This window comes from Megalopta genalis, chromosome 7 (assembly GCF_051020955.1).
Source record: "Megalopta genalis isolate 19385.01 chromosome 7, iyMegGena1_principal, whole genome shotgun sequence".
In the NCBI taxonomy this organism is placed as follows: domain Eukaryota; kingdom Metazoa; phylum Arthropoda; class Insecta; order Hymenoptera; family Halictidae; genus Megalopta; species Megalopta genalis.
The window spans coordinates 7051792-7079151 of NC_135019.1; the positions used below are offsets into that span (position 1 = coordinate 7051792).

The 27360-nt window shown below is 42.6% G+C and overlaps 1 protein-coding gene across 8 annotated transcripts in view; it reads left to right on the forward strand.

The window, feature by feature from the left end:
• The window catches only part of Hr3 (nuclear hormone receptor 3 ROR-beta), a 274259-nt gene that overhangs the window by 85150 nt on the left and 161749 nt on the right, over positions 1 to 27360 (forward strand). Inside the window, exon 1 of one of the 8 annotated variants that reach the window (XM_033485623.2) lies at positions 18010 to 19226. The exons of the other annotated variants lie outside the window; for them this stretch is intronic. The gene's annotated coding sequence lies outside the window, so the exon portion shown is untranslated. Of the gene's footprint in view, positions 1 to 18009; positions 19227 to 27360 lie in introns of those variants that run through there. 8 annotated transcript variants of the gene reach the window in all.

Here is a 27360-nt window from a genome sequence, read left to right on the forward strand (position 1 = left end):
CCTACCAAGCAGTAATACTAATTGGCATGTACTGCTTCACAAAAGTGAGAAGACCGAATTTATTTAGAATTTGTAAAGTTTTTATTATAAAACTTGCTCCAATAATATAACTTATTCAAGCGTTTTCCAGGAAAGAGGTCTCGATACTTTGCAGAATTGCAAAAATAAGAAAGCGGTCACTTCGACCGCGGTAGGTTTAGCGTTAATCAAGTTCAGTTAATTAATTAATATAGTTAATTAATAATAATTTAGTTTAGCTTATTTAGTGTTAATTAAGCGAATAAGCAAATATCAGTAATAAAATCGTTAATATTATCAAATAAAATCGCCTTTTCAATGCAATATTTTAACAGCGACGCTTACTCTGTGTTCGACGAGTATACTCGTCGTCGCTTGATTCTCGCGACACACAAAGGATGCGCGCTCTGAAAAGTAGGCGCCGCAGCTAACTGCTTAACACGTTCTATGCCGAGTTGTTTTTACTCGACTTTTCACGCTGGCCATTTGATATTTTACTAAAACTTGATATATTATATGTAATTATTAATCATCGTATGTAATAATAAAACAAACTTATCATGACCCATTCTTGCGGTAGAATTAATTCTTCGGTTCTATATTTGCTACAAACTATTTTGTTAACGCATTAAAGAAACATGTAAGCATGTACCATCGATGGTACACATGGCACGGAACGTGTTAAACGAGAACGCTTGCGCGAAAGATTTCGTCAATTTCCATTCAAAATCAAATTTCGAGTAAGCACCGATGGGCGGCGAGAAAGCGACAAAATTTTTCTTCTAATCGTTGTTTCGCGAACCGAGTCCCGCGTTCCGGCTGGGTTCGGGCGGCAGGCCGGAACCGATGGGACCGGCGCGCAGTTCCTTATTGAAATTTCTTGGCCGTCCATTTGCCTAATTGATCCGACGACGGAGGCATAACTCCATTAGCCGAGGCGATTGCTTTTCTGTGGACAGCGCGGAGCAACGCCGTCGTCGGCGCCGCGGGTCATTGACAGTGACCGCGTGTGAATAACTGTAATCCGTCGTTTCGCCGTTGGGCTCCGTGGAACCGGTAAACAGAGGCACACGTCGCACACGGGCCCGTCGGCCACCAAATTCGTAGCCTATGCCCGGCCGACGGATTCGACGGTGGCATGCGCCCCGCGGGCAGAGGAATGAATTAAACAACGGCTCTCGCGACGAAACTGAACTTTCAAAACACGTTGTGCAAGTCCGCGGCGGGCCCGCCCGTGAACAGAATTATCAGCCGGCTTCTGCGGGGTATCGATATACCGCGCCGGAATTATACGCGTGGCGAGCCTTTGCACCGTAATATTTTAAGATATGGACGGGCTGTGCTCCTCGGTGACATGCGTTGTACCGTTATCGGATCATCTGTGTAGGCTAAGGGCAATGACCCTTCAACTTTCTTGGGACACCCGACTATCGACCAAATGCGGACGACCATTTCTACCGGACAGACTCCCTCGATCCTCGCGATTAGATCTGAACCGCGCAGGTTAATTGTTTGTTTTAGACCGTGTAGCTAACGCGTTCGCTGTCGAACATTTCGTTCAACCGTACCTCGTCATTTTTAATTGTATTTCGGCTCGTCGATTCGAACGTTTTCGATCGTTACGGATAGATTGCTGATTTTTATGCAGCGTGGAAGTTGGATAAATTGCTCGCAGAAATCGGCTAGATAAAAGAATGGTTGAATTATGTTTTCTTTTGTCGAGATGTGGACGCAAATTTCTTGTCTGAAATGTAACGATTATTCGGGTCGAATGGTCTACACGAAATAGGTTATATGATATAATATAATATAATTTATAAATATGTTATAAATATATATAAATATAATATATTATATTGTATACTATACTATGCTACTTATACTATATAATATTATATATTATACTATATTATATTTTTATATTATATATATATATATATTATATTATATACTATACTATACTACTTATACTATATTATATTTATAATATAATATATATACATAATATAAAAATTTAATATAGTATAATATATAACATTATATAGTATATAGTATAATATAAAAAAATTTAATATAGAGTATATACTATACTACTTATACTATCTTATATTTATAATATAGTAGTATAGTATAGTATATAATATAATATATTATATTTATATATATTTATAAATTATATTATATAATAACAAGCAATTTAATATAATATAACAAAACAAATAATCGAATATTATGTAACATTGCGTTACATGTTACACATTATACATACATCATGCATACATCTGATGTCATAAGTTCCAAAATTAGAATAAAGTTCAACTCCGCCGAGCAATTCGAATAACCGTAATGTAACAATCGGCGCAAAGCACCGAACCGATAAATGAGATTAGCACTGGGCAGCATACATTGAAATAATTAAATCGCCCTCTCGCGTGTCGACTTCGAATCGATCAGTTTCTATCGGTCGTCGCAAATTCATACTTGACCACATTCTTCGAATTATCGCAGTTAAACGGCAACGTTCACTCTTGTGCCCATGAGAAAGAACGATTCGGTCCACGCGCAGATCACGGTTGTTTTACGGGCTCCCCAACGCGCGCTGTCAGTCCGTTAGACAGACAGTATTCTCGTTCCTCCGAAAAGCTGGACGACTACATATGTACACTCCGGAACAGGGAATTCCATTATAATCGTGTCCACTGAATGAACCGTGCTTCTTCCTCGAACGGTACTCGGTGCATTTCAGCATTTTCAGGGCACAACAAATGCAGTCTCCCCCTCAGTTTCGGCCGATGAAAAACCTTTCGTAGTTATTGAAAATCATGCGAAAAGCGATACTCCCTCGCACGCCCCATGCTTCTCTCTCTCTCTCTCTTTCTTTCTCTCTCTCTCTTTTTCTCACCCCCTCTCTCTCTCTCTCTTCTTTTTCTGTAGATTCATCTGCCTCGCCCTCTCACTCTCTCTCTCTCTCTCTCTCTTTTCTTTTTATATAGCTTTATCTGCCTCGCCCTCCCACTCTCTCTCTCTCTCTCTCTCTCTCTCTCCCTCTCACTCTCTCTCTCTCGCCCTCTCTCTCTCTCTCTCTCTCGCCCTCTCACTCTTTCTCTCTCTCTCTCTCTCTCTCTCTCTCTATCTTCTTTTTATATAGCTTTATCTGCCTCGCCCTCTCTCTCTCTCTCGCCCTCTCACTCACTCTCTCTCTCTCTCTCTCTATCTTCTTTTTCTGTAAATTTATCTGCCTCGCCCTCTCACTCTCTCTCTCTCTCTCTCTCTATCTATCTACCTTCTTTTTCTGTAAATTTATCTGCCTCGCCCTCTCACTTTCTCTCTCTCTCTCTTTTCATGAGTTCTCCTCCCCTTTCTCCGAGATTTTGGTCCACCTGGCGCGCACCTTCGATCATGATCGCGTAGGTTACCATCGGGCTCTTTCGGCCGGCGTTCGCCACAATAATGGGACTCCTCTTCGGCCGCGGCTCGATCGCATTCGATCGAGTGTCTTCCCACGTACCTGTGCCCCGAAATCCGTGTAGAATGTGCGAAACGACAATGAGCTCTCGAGGGTCGAGGGTGGACCGACCTAACGGTACGATATCGTGTGTCGGGCCGGGTTCTCCCGGTGCGATCGGGGAAATCATACGATTTCAATTTTGATAGCCGGCCCCCGGTTACCTTACACGAAATCGTTCCGACGAGCTCTCGCAGCGGCAATCTTTTGTGCAACTCGGGCCCTGTTCTTCGGCGCATTGGCGCGATCGACGCGGTTAGATTTTTTATTAGAACTTTGACTAACGAGTCGGAAGTCGGTAGAAGGATTAGCCACTTTTCGTTCGATTTGACAACGAATTCTACAATAACAAGAAAGATATAGCTTCCTTTGTGCTCGTGAGAATCTCACAAACATATCTTCGTTAAAAGAAATTGAAAATTGAGCGATGCTTTTATCAACTGACGCAAACAAGCTGCGGATCTTTAACATTTGGACGGCGGAGCTCGGCTCCTTTTGGACCCACAGTAAGAATATTGCTCTCGTTCCAGTATCTAGATTTTGTAATAATTTATTCAAATGTCCAGATATTTGATTAAGGCCTAGAAGAATTAAATTGAAGCAATGATAAACTCTCTAAATTTGTTGAAACATTGATAAATGAGATGATAAATGATTCCAAGCAATTTTACGTCAAAATCGTCCTCCGTTCGAGTGTCGAGCACCGTATTCATAAAATTCTACGAAAAATCTGTAGCAACAAAACTTAAAAAACATACGATTTCAATTTTGATTAGATTTTTTATTAGAACGTCGACTAACGGGTCGAAAGTCGGTAGAAGGATTAGTCATTTTTCGTTCGATTCGACAACGAATTGTTCGAAACGAATTGAACGATTCATTAACATGAATCCGCAGCATGACGTTTCATATTTAGTATTATATTGTCGGTTCAGACGTTAAGAGTTTTCAATAATTGAACGAGCGCCGGCAATATTTGTTGAAACGGATGAATTTTGAACGGCACAATTCTTCGTGCGAGAATTTCGTTTACGAATGTTTTACAAGCGACGTCACCGGTTATGACAGATGCACTATTCATTGTGCACCATTCATGCGTGTATTCTATTCATTAGAACAGCGTGCACAGCATTTTAACGTTCCATCTTCTACATCCAGTTTCCGTAATTCGAGAATTAGCTCCGACATGAAATTTTCTTTCGAAATAAGCCCGCTTTTTACGAATTACACGGAACGATGATTCGTACGAATGTGTTACGCTTGCTCGTAATAGAATGTGTAAAATTGAAATAACGTGGAACGAACCATCACGCGTGCCAGTAATGAGATATATTAAATTCGAGTGCGAAAGCAAGAGTTCCGTGAAAAGAGCAAAGACGTTTTTACAATTCAAAGAAACGCGAGCATCGAATTATTCCGTTTGCTATTCTTGGTCTGAATACAATTTTCCTGTCAAAGAAGGCGAGCATAGAATCGCAGCAGTCGGTAATAAATATAGACCGCGGATTTTATGCGTTTATGGCGAAAAAATGTGCCGTTGAAATATTAAATTGCGAGGACTCGTGAAGAATTTAATAATATTGTTACAGCGCTCTCGGCTTATCGGAATTGTCGAACGAAACAATTTATTTCTATTCGCTTTCCGTTTCTTGCGATCGTCTTTGAAAATGAATCATTTTTACAGAATTTAACGTGCTCGGTATGTGCTTAAATTATGTCGCAGGACACTTTTGGATTTCTCATATTTTCTGAATTATGTTCGATTGAACATGTTGAATTTTCATTTCATTTTTTAATTACGAGTTTGGTGGAATTCAGGGCTCGCTTTGATCGCATTTTGAAGAGCGATGCCTTACATTATAATAACAAAATAAAAATCGGTAGCTATTAGCTGCTATTGGAGAAATCGTTTGATAATAATGCCAAAATGGCACGTGCTACCGAGTTACGCGCGACTTAAATTTTTTTAATAGGTTTTTAATAGGTCGAGTAAAATGAGCCGTTTATTTTGAAAGTGGCATAAGTTACTTTGATTTTAAGTCGATATATTTAAGAGTTTGCGTTTTAACACGTTTAAAAATATGGATGCTAACTTTCGAGAAGATTTACTTGTATTTGTTATCTCAGGATACTGATATTTTTCTCAGTATAAATAATTAAATTATTATTAATTGGTGATTTTTTAATGTTTATTACAATAATATTACTACTAATATTACTTATTATTAATTACTGATGTATGTAATATTACATATATTATAATAATAATATTATAATAATTATGTAATATTATATTACTAATATAATATTACACAGTATAAATAAATATTTCTCAGTATAAATAATTAAATTATTATTAAGTGGTGATTTTTTAATGTTTATTATAATAATATTACTACTAATATTACTTATTATTAATTACTAATATATGTAATATTACATATATTATAATAATAATATTATAATAATTATGTAATATTATATTACTAATATAATATTACACAATATAAATAAATATTTCTCAGTATAAATAATTAAATTATTATTAAGTGGTGATTTTTTAACGTTTATTACAATAATATTACTACTAATATTATTGTAATAAATATTAAAAAATCACCACTTTTCATTACGGTAAAGTGACTTATGCCACTTCCAAAATAAACGGCTCAAACATCAATAATTCCACCGTTCACACTCTATCGAATGAGAATAATTATCAATTATTTTTTCAAGCATTATACGCGCACTTTTGCTCACACATCCGACCCGTTCACGTCGAGCACGAGAAAAAACAATTGCACCGATGCACCGTCCTCGACTAATCAGAATTGTCGAACGAAACCATTGATTTTCATTCGATTTCCGTTTCTCACGATCGTCTTCGAACATTTCCATTTTACATGAAGTTGCAATGTAAGAAAAAAAGAAACCCGATGCCCGACAATGAATTAGAGTACGTTCGCGCGGAAAAAGAAGACGCGCAAATTTCGCGCATCGAGTTGCCGGAGTTGCGTGAACACAGTTGCATAACACAATCGCGTTGCACTTCCCTCGTTGTTTGACGCGGGTGAACATTGTATCGCGGCGATAGCGTCGCGCGCACACACACAATGAACAATTTAATATCTACATGTTGCTACTGTCTCTGTCTCGCTGATACTTTCTATTATTATGAAGTTCCGCGGGAGTGATGGACGCTGTGCAATATCTCCAGTCGCACGCCCTTGCGCGTTTTCCGCTACAGATGTCACACGATACCGGGACAGAGCGTCCGAAATAACATTGAATTTATGGCGGCACTGTCTATCACGCCGCGTCGTTTGCTCTCGCGCGTTGTTTACCGCGGCCGCGGTGCTATGTCTGCCGCGCTTTTAGCGGGAACATTTTCATTCCTAAAACGTGTATCGGAAAGCGCGACGCGACGTTCTATGGAAAACGGGGCACCGTAAAACGCGATCGTAACGCGCGGAACATTCGCGGAGAAATTGACTAGCGCGCGCGCGCGCGGCCGAAATTGGTCGCGGAACGCTCAAGGAATGAAATCATGGGAACATAGGATAAAGAGAAAATGGCGGAACTTTCAATATGTACGCTATGAAAATGCCGATCGGCTCGACGGAATGCATCGCGTTTCGTTTGTTTGACTGTCACTGGAATCGTTCGGATGCTTCTGCGAAAAGTTTGTTCGATGTGCATAGTGTAATGTTTCTCTAATTGACGCTCGGATTGTCCACAAAAATGGACAATTTTGGAAAAGGTGATACGATTGATTCGAGCCTCGCGGTTCATTTTTATAATTGCTGACAAAACGAGCCGCAAGGCTCGAACAATCGTATCTCAATTAGGATAGTCAATTAGGGAGAATTTACTGCATCTCGTGGACAATTTCGGAAGAGGAGATATCATTATTCGTGCCTCGCAACTCGTTTTTATAGTTACCGATTGTCAACAATTATAAAAAGCGAGCTGCAAGACTCGAATAATCGTATCTCCTCTTCCCACTGTTGTGCACAATCTGAGCGTCAGTTAGGGAGACATTACTGTAATTATAAAAACGCGATGGAAGGCTTGAACAATCATATCTTCTGTTCCGAAATTATCCATTTTTATGGATAATCTAAGCGTCAATTAGAGAGACATGGGAAAGTATATGACACGCGAAGTACTGTAATGTCTCCCTAATCGACGCTTAGATCGTTCACGGAATTGGCCGATTTGGGAAGAGGAGATACGATTGATTCGAGCCCTCGCGGTTTGTTTTTATGGTTACGAATTGTCAACAATTATAAAAATCTATGTGGTTCGAGGGAACGCCGGGTCAATGTTAGGCTACCGCTCGCTGGCCACGATCGTCGCGAGTCGCCTCGCATTTTTCCGCTTTCTCGATCCCTTGTCGCATAATCGTCGCCGCGTCGGATTCGCAATCCGCGTCTCGACTGAAGCCTTCTAAATACGATCGTCGCGAATTTCTGCCAAATCGGAGTCCGCTAATCCCGAATCCCGAGCCTGTGACGAACATTTAGAGAGCGCGATTTGCAGCCTTGACCCTCGTTTTTTTATGGTTATCGATTGTCAACAACTATAAAAACGAGTTGCGAGGCTCGAATAATCGTAACTTCTCTTCCCAAATTGTCCATTTTTGTGCGCAATCTGAGCGTCAGTATGGGAGACATTACTGTATTTCTTTATCGTTACGATCTTTATGGTTACAATAGTGCCTCTAATATCGTCGAATATACTCCGGTCATTTTGAGAAAGCAGAGAGGATTTATATTAATAATAAATATAATTTATATTAATGATAAATATTTATTCGAATAAGACAATTATCCGGATGAATTCTTGTCAGTCGAAGATTTTGTTCGAGGACTTAATTATTCGTTATAAATTATTCTCTAGTCGAATAATTCTTTGTTCGAGCAATTGTTCATTTAGATAGCTTTTTATTCGAATAATTTTGTGCACTTTATATTCTGTCATTTTTATGGAAATCGGTCATTTTCCGTATGGATTCCTCTATGAATGTAATAATATTCGAATAAAATCTTATTCGAATGAAATTTTATTCGGAGAAATTTTTATCTAGATAAATTTTTATTCGATTGATGTCGAATAAATTTTTACGTTGGTAAATTTGTATTCCATTGAATATGCATTCGATGATGTCGAATAAAATTGTATTCGTTATAGTATTTATCTTTTATCCGAATAAAATTCGAATTCGACCAACTCTGTTATAAAGTACTGGAAACGATTTCGTTTAATGCTTTGCGCTTTTGGTATTAAAGTGCAGAAAATAGTTACGACTACTTCGATATGATTATTCCATAGTTAATTGAATCCTAAGGAAGAATGGTAATACAGTAATGTCTCTCTAATTGACGTCCAGATTGACCACAAAAATGGACAATTTGGGAAGAGGAGATACGATTATTCGAGGCTTGCGGTTTATTTTTATAGTTATAAATTGTCCACAATTATAAAAACGAGCCGCAAGGCTCGAATAATCGTATCTCCTCGTCCCAAATTATCCATTTTAGTGGACAATCTGAGCGTCAGTAAGGGAGACATTACTGTATCGAGAAATTATTCGAATCTCCTAATTTGATTTCCTTAAACAGACATATGAGCCGTTTATTTTGAAAGTCGCATGAGTCACTTTTTTTTTAGATGAAAAGATACCGTTCAATTGTAATTAGTGTTGCCATTAACTCGATTTTTTTGAAAAAGTGACTTATGCCACTTTCAAAATAAACGGCTCATATCAAACAATTCGTTCGTTCGACGTTCCAGAAACGCCTAACAAACGCGATCGAGATCAAAAACGATCCATTATGTTGAAAAATACGTCGCACTCGGAATTGTAAATGCGTTTTTCTGGAAATAGCGTTTCCACAATCGGCACCAAAAATATCCCGGGACTAATGAAGCAATTTAGCTAAAAGCCTGTCAACACACTTTTTCCGTGTCCGTCGTAGTTCTTCCAAATAGGAAACAGATGACATTCAGATCGAAAATCATATTTCCCGTTCGAACGATTGCCACGTCGATATATTGAAATTTCCAAATTCGACGACGGTGACGAACATTAATCGCGTTCCACTTTGTAGCAATATTTTTTTTTACTGCGACAGAAGTTGATGCGAACGCCGGGGCGGAAAAGTTTGTCTCGTCGAAGCCGTTGTGTCTCCGTCATTTTCAGAAATTCTGCGTTGGAATTTCACGATGAAATGTAATTCCGTGGGAAATAAAATTATTGATCGCATACGTTACCTCAGCGATCCCCCGAAACCCCTTGCGCTATAACGAGTCGGACTCGTGACGAACATTTCACGCATGATCTACTAAACGCGCATGATAGTCGTCCATTTTATATCGGAGAACAATTTGATTCTTGCGCTGTCGAAATCTAGAAATGAAAGTCAATGAAGACAGGCTGGGAAACGATTGAAAACGATTGAAAACGAAGAGGAGAGAAAAATCAAGTCGCTGTAATGTGAAACTGCCCCGTTGTGAACAACTCTTTAAAAAATAATGGAAGACAAGGGTTACCACGGAAGTGTGTTACCAACAGACAATTGAAGAGTCGAGATCGGACCGTCGAACGATCAACGTTTCAAATTCGAAGATCTGTAACATAATTGAATTGAGTTGTATTATAGTTTAATAGTATTATAGTATTATAGTATTATAATATATATAGTACTATAATATAGTAATATAGTATTATAGTATTATAATACATAGTATTATATAGTATTATAATATATATATAGTACTATAATATAGTATTATAGTAGTATACAGAGTGTCCCGAAAACGTCTCGCAATCCAGAAATGGGAGGTTCCTGAGTTCATTTGAATCAGCTTTCTCCTTTGCGAAAATTTTCTCCGAGGCTTCGTTTACGAATTATTAACGAAAAACAGTGACCAATGAGAGGCGAGCTCGGCTGGCGCGCGGCGAGTACGAGAGCACGGAGCCCAGTTTCGCTCATTGGCTCGGCCGTCTTGCTGATCTCGCCTCTGATTGGTCACTGTTTTTCGTGAATAACTCGTAAACGAAGTCGCGGATTGCATTTTCGCTGAGGAAAAAGTTGCTTCAAATGACCTCAGGAATCCCCTACTTTCGGATTGCGAGACATTTTTGGGATATCCTGTATACTAGTAATAGTATTATAGTAGTAATATAATATGTATAATATAGTATTCTTTATTGTAAATAAAATGCCGCAACGCGAGCATTTTCATATTTATACCAAATAAAAGCAGGAATATTTTAGTTCCATTTTTGCGACAACTTTTGGCAAAGAGTTACACAAAAATTAAGTCGTCTGTACGCGCACGTTTCATCGAAAATAAATCGCAAGGCAAGAGGCGAAACGAGTCCGATATCGTGGGAATTTCAGGAGCCGCGAAATTCGGCTAAGAGTCGAACGTGCTAAAATTTGGCGCCGGTCCCCTCGGTTGTCGGACGCACGGTGCGTGGCTAAATGACCTAAGCAAAACGGTACCCCTATTCCGTGCGGCGATCTCGAGCACGTAAGAACGAGCGGTCCCGCCGCTATTTTGCATTCCCGGCGAGGAGGTCGCGCGTCTGTTCCGCGTCCGCGCGTCCATTCAGCCCGCCGTCGAACGGCCGAACTTCTTTATTATTCGACGCGGGCTTTGGTCTTCTGATTAGCGTTAACGGTTGACGGCCGGCCTGATAGGTGTTCCTAGGAACGAGCACATAACGCCTATAGGCGTCATCCCGGCCGATCGATTCTGTCTAAGATCGATCGTCGCGGCAAGTGCGTGCGCCGCGCCGCGCCGCCCCGCGAGCCCGCCCGCGTCGTTCGGCCGCCTGGAAAAGTGGTTAACGCCGTGTGAAAACACTCAACAATTGAAACCAATCAGCCATTAGTGTAGGAGAGGATGTTCCGCGGAAGTTGCCCGGCCGGGGGGGAAACTTTTACGCCGGCGATCCCCCTCTTTTGTATTCTGGATAAACGTTTGTCGAACGAGGCGCGGCCTTCTCGTCGCGGGGAGTCCGTTAAGAGGGAAGTTTTCGACCGGGCCCGAGAGTTTCGCGGCTGGGAAAAGCCGTCGTTGATTAACACTGGTCGCGTGCACGCCTTCCCGAAACTCGCCGCGACCGGCCCCGAAAATAGACCGTTTTTAATAATATTCGTAACCCAATTCGTTGCATCGATTGCACGAAACCGCGGTCAGGTTACAACAGGTTTCTCGAATTTTTGTCACGTTTCGGCTGTGTCCAGCTTCGATTCTTGCGCGGTTTTGACATAAATACATTAATTATATCGTATTGCTTCTTTAACGGTAGATTTTCGGAACCCGTCGAAATGACGGGTCACTGATCTTTTAATTTACGATTATTCGTATCGTAAGGATACGTTTATGAGGTATTTATTCAATTTATATGTTGCTTGCGGCAAATATTTCAATAAGACTTGTTAAAAATCAAAATTAATGTCTTCTAAAAACTTAATATAAAACAGCTGTTCCAAATAATATACAACAGAAGAATCAAAAAATATATCCGAAAAAAATACTCAGTTCAGAGGAAAGTGATGCAAAAATGATGAGTTTTCGTCGAAGCTTTAATACTGTAAATTCTCTGTAATTGACGCTCAGCGCTTGCGGCTCGTTTTTATAGTCGTAGACGATCGGTAACTAAAAAAACGAGCTGCGAGGTTAATATCTCCTCTTCCCAAATTGTCCAATTTTGCGAACAATTTGAGCGTCGATTAGGGAAAATTTACTGTACTCTTGTAACTAAAATGCGATTTATATGCACTCATAGCGAAATTGCATAAGCGAGATGCAGAACAGTGAAGATATCTAAAGAATGCAAGAATATTATTAATTTTGAATTTGTGTTGAAATTGTTAAGAAAAGAGATACGCTCCCATCTGTCTCCCGTTTCTTGCGACTGACGCAGACAATTTTTATTTAATTATAAACGTTCCAATACAAAAAATTACACACGAATTGGATGCAAGCAAACAGACATCGAACGAAAAAAACATTTCTAAATCACGCCGCGAACGTTCCACAGAAAAACCAACTTTCCCCAGTTGACGCGTAAACCTTTAACTAAAAGTTAGCGATGCTTGGAGTCCGAATATTTGTTAGGTCATGGTATAATTTGCAGTAGTATAATTTGTTAAAGAACATTTCTAACTCACGCCGCGAACAACGTTCCACCGAAAAATACACGAACTATCCCCAGTTGACGCGTAAACCTTTGACTAAAAGTTAACGGTGCTTGGAGTCCGAATATTTGTTAGGTCATGGTATAATTTGCAGTAGTATAATTTGTTAAAGAACATTTCTAAATCACGCCGCGAACAACGTTCCATCGAAAAACGCACCAACTTTTCTCAGTTAACGCGTAAATCTTTACAAAGTTAGCGATGCTTGGAGTCCGAATATTTGTTAGGTCATGGTATAATTTGCAGTAGTATAATTTGTTAAAGAACATTTCTAAATCACGCCGCGAACAACGTTCCACCGAAAAATACACGAACTATCCCCAGTTGACGCGTAAACCTTTGACTAAAAGTTAGCGATGCTCGGAGTCCGAATATTTGTTAGATCATAGTGTAATTTGCAGTAGTATAATTTGTTAGGCGCGAAGTATGGGGCGCGTTTACGACGATGGCAACACCCCATGGAAATGATGCAGAAAAGATCTATTAACACGGGCCCGTGGAATATTCGCGTTCACGACCGGAAGCCCCTCAGTCTTTCCACTTTCTGCCGTCATTTTTCTCAGGTCTTCCTTCCGCATTAAAGATCCCGGCAGCATCATCGTCATAAAAACATGGGGGAGGTTCGCGGGGAGAGAAAAAAAAATACTTCGCGAGCGTTTACATTCGCCCGATGTTAACTTCACGGTAAATTATAATTCTGGAGAAGTATGGCCGAGGTATGTCCTCATTGCATGCCACGCCAAGCAATTTTATTCATTCCCCTTTTGCTCCTTCCGTTTCCCTACGTCGTCGTCGTCGACGTCGTCGTCGTAGTCGTCGTCGTCTCGCGTCCGCCTTTTTCTAAAGAGGCGAACTTGTATAATATTCAGACCGAACTTTCCTATTTATCGTGTACATATATATGCATATAAATATATATATATATATATATATATATATATATATATATATATTTATCGCATATATATATATATTTTCTTCCTTCTTTTTCTTTATCGCGAAGTCGCGGGAAGTTACTCCTTCCGTTGTCGCGGTAATTCGCGATATTGGAGAAAATATAAATTTATCGTCTATGGCGAATAATTCACGTCTGCTCAGTATTTCACCGGTGGAGATATTTATTTCTCGATATTTATCGAGCTCCAGTTCAGGAAAACGGAGTACAGCAAAGTCTCCCCAATTGTCCCTCGGCTTGTCGACAAAGATGGACAATTCGAGAAGAAGAGACACGATTATTCGAGTCTCGCGGGTCATTTTTATAGTTGCCGATTGTCAACAATTATAATAAAATCGAGATTCACAAGGCTCGAACAATCGCATCTGCTCTTCCCAAATTGTCCATTTTTGTTTTCAAACTGCGAATTAATTAGAATTTACTGTATTCACTTTTACTCAAGCTTGTGTATAATTGCTCGCGTATAATTGCTTGCGTATAATTGCAAAGTATTCGCACCGATGAAAACGTAAGATTTCGTAGGTCCGCTCCAATTTCGTCAAGCCTGTCGACGATCACGATTTGCAATCGTGTGCGCAATATAACGCGCGAATCGCGCGATTACTTCGGCGCTCCGACCGACGTTAAGTCCCGCGTTAATTTTATGGGAAGTTCCAGCGGCCCGATATGGATCTAATAACGTTAGGCCTTTAGAGGGTGAGCGACCTACCAGAACGTGACCCTGTTTGTACGAAAAGCCATCCCTTTCTTTCCGCAAACCGCGTCACGTCCTCCCGCGAGAAGCCTCTTCACGATTCCATGCATTTCTTCCTTATTCCCAAGGATCTCCCTTTCGCGTTCCTACTCCGTCGTGTTTCCGTGGTCGCAAGTTTTTTCGTGAAATTTCGCGGATCGAGCCTCTCGAGCAATTTTACATCCATAGTTGTCGTAATATCAGCGTTAGCCCGATCCTTTTCAAGATTCCTCTTGAAACGGTTTACGTTCCCTCACAACGAGAATCGTTGATTTAGCAGACAGCGAGTTCGTCGAGCGGGGTGCACCGCTCAATCGTTTTATTTTCGCCGCCGTGAGTGGCGTCCTTTCAGCGGCGTTTAACGGCGACATTACGAAACCGGAATGTTCGCCCGGTTTCAACGAGATCGTTTCGAAAATACGAATTTCTTTGGATTCCGCGCGCAACGCGCGGCGACGCGCTCGCTTCTCCCATCGCAGAAGGCTGGGTGCTCCAAGGGTGCAGAACGGAGAGACGGCGACATTACGAAACCGGAATATTCGCCCGGTTTCGACGAGATCGTTTCGAAAATACGAATTTCTTTGGACTCCGCGCGGCGACGCGCTCGCTTCTCCCACCGGCGAAGGCTGGGTGCTGCGAGGACGCAGAACGGGGAGACGGCGACCTGCCTCAATATAGGTCGATTTAGAATAATTCTTGTCTCCCTTTGTATCTCGCGTCACGTCCTCAACTTATTCGAAAGTTCGTGCTTCCGTTTTCTCCCTGTCTCTCCGTCCGGCGACGTGCGCACCCCCTGCGAGAGCTTGTGCGCTCGCGTCCGATGCGCTCGAATGCCGCATGTCGCCCCACTTGTTTCCCTTTAAACGTCCCCGAAGCTTCCCCTCCTTCTCCCCTCTCCGTTCGCCCCGTGTCGAAGGAATGTTTTCATCTCGCCGCGGAACTGTTAATCGACGCCGACGCGAAAAATATTCATACAGTCTCCGACCTGGTCACTTTTGTTCGATCGCCGGCACCGTAACCTTACGGGCCGAAACAGCCGGAGCGGACCGGATTCTTCGAGTCGATCCACTTTTTGGAGACGTCGCCTCGGAAACGAAACGAAACTCCATCAAAAGTTCGTGCACACTGGTGAAACACGGTTGACACAATACGGTCCGAGTTGTTTGCGCGAAAACTTTTGCGTGTCGGGGTTCTTTATTTTCGAAAAAGAAAGTCGAGTTTTCACTGTTACGTTCTTTCGGCAAGTTATGACTATTTTTTGGTTCTCCGGCTTTTCACGAGTAATCGAGAAAATGGCTATTTTTAGTCATCCGGCATTTCACGAGCAGTCAAGAAAATGACTATTTTTAGTCATCCGGACGGTGATGCGTTAACTGACTTTTTACTGGACGTCGAAAGTCATTTTTATTGGGATGTTTAGAATTTGTGCCAGTTTCAGTTTCATTAATCAAATTACTTGGGTATCGTGGACATTTTTAAGGGATGATTTTTGACAGTTATCTTGTTAAGAAGAATCAAATGGATGTTGTATTACGATTTCATAAGATCTTAATTTTTTGGGGCACGATCGGATTTAAAATGTCCCATCTTTTTGACGTACGGTAATGCATGATGGGACATATTTTTAGACCCACCTCGAAATATTGCAATAGCTGCACGCGCATTCATGAATCCATTATGGCACGTTGGGACTATTTGACCTATAGCGACAAATTGAATTGAATTATAATTTTCTTTACGTTTTTATATCATGTGATTCATTTGTTGATAAAAATATACCAATTTTGTTTAATTTAAAACGCAATATAATTTCCGTGCAACATGGATCCATTTTATTTTCTGAAATCCTGTGCCCCAAAGAGTTAACCAGTTTAACTATTGCAGTCTATTTTCATCTCAACATTTCTATAAAATATGTAATTGAATCAAGAATATCAAAGTATATATCCTCCTTAACCCTTCCAGGACCATAAAGCTGCTAAGAGTAAATATTAGTATGTAACTTGTTTATTCTAGTTCGTTTAGACGTAAAATAAATAAAAATCATAAGAAAAAAACAATAACAATGTCTAATTTTTTTGGAATTCCATAGAAAATATTTTTCCCAATGGACTATAAAAGTAACACAAATTATTAGGCTTATTATGTCACGTTACCTATTTATTAGTTTGTTATAACAGAATGTTAACTAAAATAATACAAAATCATGAAATAAAATTGCTATACAAAATGACGTGTCAATTACGATATTCTGCGAAGCAATTTCTTTCGGCTGCGAAGCAAAGATGAACATTGCACGCAGTACATAAATTATGCGTCCCATTTTCTATACGGCGTTTAGCACAATTTGCGCATCTTTTCATTTCTTTTCCGCTTTTTGCATGTCGCGTGCTCTGGGAAATTTCGTTTTGTACCAAAAACAACAACCATCAATCAAATACGACAATCAGCAATTTTAAAATGGAAAAAAATGTTTCCCTTAGTCGCAAAAGGGTTATATTAGTTAGCCGTCCAGCACGAGTACGATCACGATAAAAAAAAAAAGGAAAGAAAAATGCGAGATTCCGCGTCGCGACGAGTATACCCGTCAAAAACAGATAACCGGTCAAGAACCTAACTCGTACCTCCTAGAAACGCGAGTCGTTCGGATCCGAAGCAAAATGGACGTGCATAGTCGAGGCTCTCGCGCAGTTCTCGAGATCTACTTCGTAAAACGCTGATCGATACCTCGTGCCCGCAGATAAAGCTCGCAGAAATGTAAAAGGTCTAAAAGCAAATGGACATCGTCCAAAGTGACGGTGTCTTTCGGGGAGCCGACGACGACGCTCGAAAGCAGCGCGCTTCAAAGATTCAGGCGCTTCCTCCTCGCTCGAGAAAGTAATTACCTAAAAAAAATAGGAGCCGGACTGTTTCTACTTGCTTTCAGCGTTCGGCACGCTAAAAAAACCGTCGTCGCCGGCAACGGTGGCCCCACCTGCCATTGGCTCGCCGGTCAGGATAGCAAACTTGGACGGTCACATGGTCGGGAAAGGAGGGCAGGGGGATGACCGGCGGAGCAACCCTTCCGCGTTCACAACAATCATTCGGGCCGCAAGTGTTGCCAGTGTCCGCGATCCTCCGCGAATCAACCAACCCTCGCGGTCTCTGTCCCTTTTTTTCCCTCCGTCGTTTCACCCCTGCGCCGCGGGGTGGTCGTTTCTTAAGGACAGATAGCCGCGCACGGACAAACACACGTAGGCATCGCGTCTCTCCTCTCTCCCTCTCCCTCTCTCTCCTCTCTCCCTCTCCCTCTCTCTCGCTCTCTATTTCGCTCTCTCTCCATCGCGCTCCCCGTCCCTTTCGATTCTCTCTCCTCCCTCCTCGGTGTCACCCTATCGCGTCCCACCACCCCACTCCGTACCCTCTCGCAGCGAGCCCTCCTCGCTGCTGCGCTCACGCTTTCGTTCTCGCTCCCACCGGCGGCCGTCCGTCTCGGTCCCGCTCCCTTTGCACGGATCGGAGGGAGAGAAACGTCGCGGAGGACCGAGCGAGAGGGCGATAGGCGAGTTGCACGGTGGGGCTGGCTCTCTCCGGTCTTGCGCGGCGCGCACCAGTCAACCCGGAGCCACGGTAGCGCAAGTACTGTGTGTTCGTCACGTTAAAGGGACAGTCGCATCGGGACGGCACGGCTCTCTTTACCGGTCTCTTTCATTAACTTAAACACCGCCCGGCTAGTAAAGTGCACCCCGCGTTGCGGCCGATGTGACGCGATCACCCTCCAGCCCATACCGACCGACCAACCCCGTCCTCCCAACGGCAGCAGCCGTGGCAGTCTGTGGCGGCACCGGCGCGGCGGATCGTGCTCGACCGTACCCGGTGTGATCCAAACACACTGTACCCCTTGGTACGCGAGCTCGAACCGTTCCCCCGGGGGGGTAGAAACACGGTCCGCGCACAGGGTGTCCGAGAAGAAGAGAATCGACCGCGAGTGCCAAGTGAGAAACAGGTCGGCGATCTGATCGGTGGTGTTACGGCCGTGTCGAACCGATGGCACGCGTGACAACTTCGTCGTCGTCCTCGTCGTCGTCATCATCCCCGTGGCCGGCACGGTTCGATCGGTCCCTGAGCGATCCTCGCGCGTGGAGAGTCGCGGGGATGGGGTCGTGACTGTCCGCGAGTGTCAGTCGACGCCCCGGTCGCAAACACGACCGCCGACAGCCGGTCACGAGACGGAAGATCGTCGACGGGACCTGATCGGTGCACACACCGCTCTCTATCAGCCCCGTTATCGGGCACAGTGGGACTCGCGCCGTGCGGCGACACGAGACGGGACGGGACGAGACGAGACGAGACGGGACGAGACGGGACGAGACGAGACGAGACGGGACGCGACGAGGAGAGAGGGGCAGGGAGGAAAAAAAGTATCGACGTTTCTCCCCGCGCCTCCGACGAGTCTGCTCAACCCCTCGCGTGCGGCGAGAGCGGTCCGCTGCGAGGAGCGAGCGTGCACAGGAGAGAACGAGCGTGCAGGAACGAGGAGCAGCGTGTGTACGCCACGGTCCGGTACCCGGCCGCTGGTTCGCCGAGTGAAAGTGAATGATGCGCCGAGACCACCGGCCACCGCCGCACACGCAGTGGCTATTGTGACAGGGTGGTAGTTTTTCTGTGATAACGCCGCGGACCGCAGGACCGCGGGACCGCCGTCATCCCCCTTCAGGACAGCGACTCGACTCGGCTCGGCTCGAACGCGACTCTCGACTCGCAGCTGCGATCTACCCGGTGTGTGCGCGTCCGACACGTCCGAAGGTGCAACCTCTGGTGGGTTTCCGATATCTCTCCTCTTATCCTCCTTCGAAACGTTTCGCTCGGTCCTCCGTCGACGGGCCGGATCGTCTCCGCCCCGCTCCGCTATGTAGGCCTCGATGGCAGAGAAAAAGAGGTTCGTTGCTTCGTTTGGAACTTTTTCGTGGTATCTAGGACAGGGTGATCGAGCTCGCACGATCCGCGCCTGTATTTTTAGCATCGATTATAACCGCGAGCTAACGAATCAGGATGATCGGCCGGCGAGCTTTAACGCGTCGTTTGGAAGTACGCTGCGAACGGGCCTCGTTGGTTTTCTTTCCTAGGGGTGGGAAAGGGGGGAGGAGGGAAAGGGGGCTGGTCGATGCGGGGAAACCGCTGCCTAAGAAATTCAAGATTGCGGCTTTTCCTTTTTCCAAGAGCCTCTAGCAGGCACACTCACTCTTCTTCTTCGTCTTCTTCTTCTTCTTTCCGTGTCCTCTTTTCGGTTTTCTCGGGGCTTTTTATTTTTCCGCGTTCCTTGTTTACTCTCTCTCTCTCTCTCTTGGCTCTTCCGCCGGTGGTCAGAGCCCCATCCTCCTTTTTTTCGGAGGCTCGACGGGCTTTTCATGCGGCTGAATGTGCTCCCCTGTTTTCTCCTCGCGTTTCCCTCTCGCTCGCGCTCACGCCGCCTTCTTCTTCTCGCCCGCTGCCGCGCCGCGCCTCTTTCGCTCTTACTCGCGCGCTCCGCCGCTGTCTTTCGCCCACACTCTACCATTTACCTCCCGGTTATGGATATTATTAAGTAATACCTACGTTGCGCGCGCGGTGATACGGCCTCTCTCGCATGTGCGCGTGCACACGGCAACGCTCTGCGTGCGGTTCGGTGCACGCGCGCGCACAAGCGCACTCGGCGGTGCACGCCGGCGAACGAGAAAGCGCGGGTTCTCATCTGCGCTTTTCCTAGAAACGCGGCGCGAATTTCCGCGGACCTCGCGAAACCGGCGACCGCGGATCTTTAACGCGGAATCGACGCTTCTCCGCCGCGACATCCGGAAACTTCGCAAGTGTCGAAACTTCGGCTCTTCGCGCGATGATTCCGCTTGCGCCGAAATAAAGCTGTGCTCGTCCAATAGCTCCGCCGATTCTTGCTTTTCTTACGCGCGCGTGAAACGCGTACGCTCGCGATTAGACCGCGGATCTTTAACGCGGAATCGACGCTTCTCCGCCGCGACTTCCGGAAACTTCGCAAGTGCCGAAACTTCGGCTCTCCGCGCGATGATTCCGCTTGCGCCGAAGTAACGCTTTGCTATTCCGATAGCTCCGCCGATTCTTGCTTTTCTTACGCGCGCGTGAAACGCGTACGCTCGCGAGTAGACCGCGGATCTTTGTGCGGAATGAGAAAGAAAGTAAATAATATTATTAAAGTAAATGAATATATTATTTTTTTAATGCGAGTAATTTCTATTAACCAACGATACTGTAACAATGTTCTTTTAAATTCTTCCAATTTCCTCACTGTTTGATACAGCAGCTGTTCCCAATTTTCCCATAAGTGCATAAAATTCGCAGTCTACTCTGAAGTCTCTCTGCTTTTTTATCAAATTACTGCTTGGAGGTTCTTCGATCTCTGATAACAAATATCATATTGGTAAACGTAGAAATGCTGAGCAGCTTAGGGAGACAAGGTTAGACAGAAGTTCCTCGCAATGCAGATTTCAAAATATTTGTTAAACGTTGCGCAGCCTAAACAATGAATTTGATGTGTCCACGATTTAAGAGTAACAGCGACGACAGAAATTGCCAATAACTCGACGAAGGAAATCGGGGAGAACGCGCGTCGATTCTGAAAAGGCGCAGACGACGGGGGTGGTTTCACTAGATGCTTCGCGTGAATGGGGTTTCGGTTTCACGTCTTCCGATTCTTCTCGCGCGCGACAGCTGTTTTCTTTATTCTATTTTAGAAAGGAGCGAACGGTGCACCGTGAAAACAAGGAAACGCGCTAAACAAATAGGAACCGTTAAGTGCCTCGTCGAAAGATTAATAACGAGGCTGTTAATTGTTCGTTGCGACGAACGCGCGTGCAATTACATGTTCGGCGTGCCGTGGCGCGGGTTATCAAAGCGATCCGTGGACTGAATAACAACAAACGCCGAAATTCTTGCCGGAGAAAATTTTGATTTTGCTCGCGGTGCCGCGAGTTTGACCCCACCATGGTCCGACCAATACTGTCCCAAACATCAATAACATTGGAATTCGTCCAAATCTTTGCACCCACTGCACACCACAGATTTCACTGCCGCGGGTTCCTTTGTTTTCACGCGACATTTTGTGCGGAATCCAAAAATTGGGTCACGCTGAAATACGACGATCCCTTGCGAACGCGAAAAACGAAAAGGACGAAAAAAGAAGTGCGAATAATTCTCCGCGTTTGCTTAGGCGCGCGTAATAACAATGTACGACTCCGGCGACGCGGAAACATTTTACATTGAAGCGGATTACGTTTACTTTCACATACTTTCAATATAAGGTCGCGAAAGTTCAATTCTTACGTTGCGAATCATTCTTTCATAACAACGGCATTGTTTCCTTCGGCGATCTATTTTTGCGACTGCAAAGCAGCGAACACGACTGGACGTGTTCATCTTAGCCGACAGCGTGAACGCGACACGCTTGCAATGTCTTGATACTTCGCGGCACAGAAATTTCGAGCATTTCAACGATCGATCGATCGAATTAGCAACGAAGCGATAAAAGGATACAGGTGGATAGGGTGCTAGAAAATGCCGGGTTGTGTGAAATCGTGTTATACGAGACCCAGGGTCAGTACTTAAAAGGGGAGGGGGGAGATTACCTACCGAAAACTTGTTAAAAACAAACATCTTTTTTAATTCGACATAAGCAACTTAACTTTTATTAAAAATACAAATTCACGTATAATATTATAATATAAAAAAATAGTATAAATAGTAGTATTGTATAGTACAAAATATAATAAAATAGTATAAATATAAATAAATAATAGTATAGTATAAAATATAATATAATAGTATAAAATAGTAGTATTCTATAAAAAAATAGAAAATATTATTTTCATTTAAATGCAATCTTAATTTAATCAATTTCTTCCTCGTCACTGCTCAGTACAATCAAACGAGAAAGTCTTTTTTCGGTTAAACGATGTCACCTTCGCTTTCTGAAGCTTCTTCTTCATTCAGATTTTTCGCACCTTCTATCCTCTTTAAAAAATCTGTAATTTTGGTTTTTTTGCTGGTTCTCACAAGGTCATTGTAGATTTCGTGGTATGAAGATAGACTAGATTTCGCAGCTTCCTTTTGAATTGTCGGCTTCATTCATTGGAAGGGTATATATATTTATACACTCCTAACACTAGATTTACTAATTTTTTAATTCACGATTATTCATTCATTCGCAAAGATACATTTATGAGTTATCTATTCAATTTATATGTTACAGCAAATGTTACAATAACACTTGTTAAAAATCAGAAGAAAATGTCTTACTGTTACTGTCATAAACTAATATAAAACAGCTGTTAAACACTTGTTAAAAATCAGAAAAAAATGTCTTACTGTTACTGTTATAAACTAATATAAAACAGCTGTTTTTCGTGCTCCGTAAATCTAATATCGATTATAATAATTATATTTCCTTATTATAGTATAATTATATCTTATTATACTATATCACTATTATAGTATATCTTCAGATGATTTTATTTTATTTTTTATTAAACAAAAATCGTGTTATCCAGTGCTGTAGAAGTACAACGTTTCGTACAAAAGTTTTCCCAATCTTCTTATCGTGTTAGAGCGAAACAGTGTTGTAGGTTGCAGTGCTATACGAGGGTTCCCGCGATTTATCCTATCGTGTTAGAGCGAAACCGTGTTACAGAAGTGTTGTAAAAGTGTTGTAAAAGTGTTGTAGAAGAGCTACCTGTATATCCATTCTCCATGAAATCGAACTATCAGCCGCGTCCGTAAAAGTGTCACCGCATTTTCTTAGACGAACCAGCTCGCGCAAGCAGAATCGTGTGCGCGTACGATTGATCGAGCAGTCGCGAGCGTTGTTTACAAGCGTTCGGCGAAACTGACGACAGCCTATCGCCATCGTTCGGCGGTCGTTGACTACCAGCCGAAAGTTCACAATAACGCGGGGCCCGTGCGACGGAGCAATTAAGAAGCCATAAATCCCCGGCCGCGTTCAACCACGGGAATACTCGGCAACTCTTATCTACGGCCGTGTCCCCGTGATGCAACCGGAAATGCGCACGTGCCACGCTCTGAAACGGAAAAACTCGGGCCGAAACAAAAGTCGACGCGCCGCGAGGCGATTCGTTGCGCGATTTTCGATACAGTTTATTGGCGGGCGCAGTGGTCCGCGCCCGAATCGCCGAGGAAATTCATTAAAATCGCTCGCTCGTAACGAGAACGCCTTTAATCTGATCTACGATCTATTAAATCGGAGCTCTCGCGGGCTCGCTCGCTCGCGTAGGATTCAGCGATCCTCGGCCGCGATCAAAAACTTTCCGCCGCGCCGGGCGAAAAGAAAAGAAAAAATAAGCGCCGAATCCGCGGGCTTAACGAGTTCCCAAGTGTGTTCTTATTCGCGTGCGATTGTTTCGAATTGCCGGTAATTATCTCCTAATACGGGGCATTTAAACGCCATAGTTTTGAAGCGCGGCGTTCCGGGAACGATTCGATCGAAAGTTAACGGCGACCGCTTCGGGAGAACACGTTGCCTGGGATCTTTCGTCGGAGTGAAATTTGTTTAGAATAGAGGCATTTGAAATGTTATAAACACTCCGCGAATTGTATGCATTCTCTACAAAAAAAAGAAGAAAAATGGACTGGATCAGAAACGAAATTGTAAAGGCGCGAGGAGACCTTGAGAATATTTGTTTATGTACAATTTGTGAAAATTGTTAACATTGAAAATACATTTTCATCTGACTCGCGCTTCTTACAGTCGACTTGGATCGATTTTTATTTCGCATAAAAATCCGCGATCTGCTTGCAGATGTCGTTTTTTGGAATCGCAGAAAATTTGCAAACGCGAGAAAATATAAGTATACATAATTATTTCTATAAGTAATGGAAATTGTGGATATGGAACTTTCGATTGCTATGACCAGACTGATCTTAGGGCAACGTACAAAATTTCTCCGTTAATTGCAAGACCTGGGTGCTATTTATTTTCATTTCTAAGTGACTTTAACATGTTGCAATTAATATGGGTCGGCATTTTTAGTTTCTCTCGATCTTTTCACTGTTTTATATCTCATCCAACAATTTTTGTTGTTGCTATAAATGCAGTAAGAATCAATCAGTTTCTTAACGCTAGATTTACGAATCACAAAAAACAGCTGTTTTATATTAGTTTACAAAAGTAGCAATAATGCATTTATTCCAATTTTGAACAAGCGTTATCGTAACATTTGCCGCCAGCAACATATAAATTGAATAAATAATTATAATAAATGTATCAAACCATAATAAATAAATGTGTCTTTCCGATATGAACAATCGTGAATTAAAGAATTAGCGACTCGTCGTTTCGACGGGTCCCGTAGATCTATTGTGAATCGAACATCGAATGTCTCGAATCGCGCCGCGAACAGTTTTGCAGGAGGCAACTGTTACTCGTAGCACACGTCAAGACAGCTCGATGAAAATTGGCAGACCGACGCAGAAGGGCACAGAGAAGTGACCTACAAAGCCATTAAACTTTATCTGATACCGTCGCAAGGAAACCGATAGAGTCAATTTTCTCTTCCATTACACTTCCTAGAAATGTGCGAACTTGCGTTGTGCTTTTATGCTGAGTTACGTCTCTCTCTCTCTCTCTCTCTCTCTCTCTCTCTCTCTCAGATATATATATATATATATATATATATATATATATATATATATATATATATATAGAGAGAGAGAGAGAGACGTAACTTAGCATAGAAGCACAACGCTAGTTCAAATTTTTGTAAAGGAAAAAGCTGCTTCGGATCACCTCAGGATCTCCTCATTTTCCGGGAATACCATAATTTTTGGACACCCTGTATATATATATATATATATATATATATATATATATATATATATGTATATGAGGAGATCCTGAGGTGATTCGAAGCAACTTTTTCCTTTACAAAAATGTTTTCCATTGCACCGTTTACGAGTTATTAACGAAAAATGATGACCAATGAGGGGCGAGCGCGCCTGGCGCTAGGCGGCCGAACCAATGAGCAGAACTGGACTTCGCGCGCTCGTTGGCTGGGCCGCTTCTTCGCGCCAGCCGCGCGCGTCTCTCATTGGTCAGTGTTTTTCGTTAATAACTCGTAAACGATGCCTCGGAGACAATTTTTGTAAAGGAAAAAGTTGCTTCGAATGACCTCGGTAATCTCTAATTTCCCGGAAGTGCCATAATTTTGGAACACTCCGTACATAGCTTCATCAATATTTATCATCGCACTGTGCGTAATGTCGTTGCTTACATTATCCTCGGCGAGACCGTTCTATTCCCGAATATACGGCGACTACGGTTGGATTGTTTGCGTTAGGGTTTAAAGGTCATTCATTTCCACGGCGAGCAACGTGAAATTCTATTTTCGCGGAAAAAACAACGATACACATGACTATTCGAGTGACGCATTCTGCTTTTTGAGGCTGCAGGTGTTGTATTGTAATCGAAATTATATTCTAAACGTCAGACGTAATGAATCACAATGCGTACGGTTCGATGAATACAGGTCGTCTTTCGACACCTATGCGAACGGCAATCGTTACGTTCAAGTTTAAGGTTCCGGTAAGGGGTGATTCGTTTTTCCACCAACGCGCGTTGTTACGTCTATAGTTTCAATTATAAACTGTCGCACGATGCTGTTGCATCTTCCAGTGATATATTCCGGCTTCCTTTAAAAACGTGCTTGCAAACGTTCCAACGAGATTCAATCCTTTTGCCGGTACCAGTGACAAGAGGATCGATAACTTAACCCTTTGTACTCGACTGGCGTCTCCCAGGCGCCATTAAAAACTGTTACGTCACATTTCAAAATAATTTGATCAATCAAATTTGTTTATATTTAAAGAACTGTCGAACTGTCACAAAATTCAATTTCGTATGTTCAAAATGCACTAGGTTATATAAAATAGAAATACCATGGGCCAGAAAAACTATTTCAAATTTTGCATTGATTTGGCTTCGAGTGCGAAGAAAACTTCGGTTCGTTGATAAGCGAGGATTCGCTGGATGACGAAATGTGTGAAATTATGTCGACGATGCTCCTTGAATCGAGTACAGTAATGTCTTCCTAACGCTCAGATTGTGCACAAAAATGGAGAATTTGGGAAGAGGAGACACGATTATTCGAACCTTACCAATCGTCAGCAACTATAAAAATCGAATAATCGGCTGCGGCTGTTCGAATAAGCGGCTGCTCTTCCCAAACAGGGGAAAACAATTTGGGAAGGACAATTTGGGAAGACAATTGAACAATTTGGGAGAAAGAGATACGATTATTCGAGCCTTGCGGCTCGTTTTCGTAATAAATAATATATAATAAATATATATAATATAATATATTATTATTATATAATGTTATTGTATAATTATAATAATTATTATTATTATATAATATATTATATAATTTTAATATATTATTATTATATAATATTATTGTATAATTATAATAATAATTATTATTATATAATATATTATATAATTTTAATATATTATTATTATATAATATATTATATAATATAATAATATTCATAATAAATCGGTAACTATAAAAACGAGGCTCGCAAGGCTCGAGTAATCGTGTCTCCTCTTCCCAAATTGTCCATTTCTGTGGACGATCTGAGCGTCAGTTAGAGAGACATTACTGTATTGCGCAGGTCAGGGGGGGCCGTGGACGAAAATACGAAACCTTCGGCAGCCGAGCTAGTCGCGTCGAAGAAGTTTGTCAACGTTTTACCGAACGCGGGAAAACACGGCCGCTGGAGAAACGCGTTTATCAAACCGGCGCGCGGCAGCGCGGCGGCGGCGGCGTACAGTAAAGTGATTAGAGAGTCTAGATGATGAAAACTCGTAGATCATTTCACGTCGCTCGTAAGTTCACCAGCTTGAATACTATTCCAGAACTGGGAGCAAGAT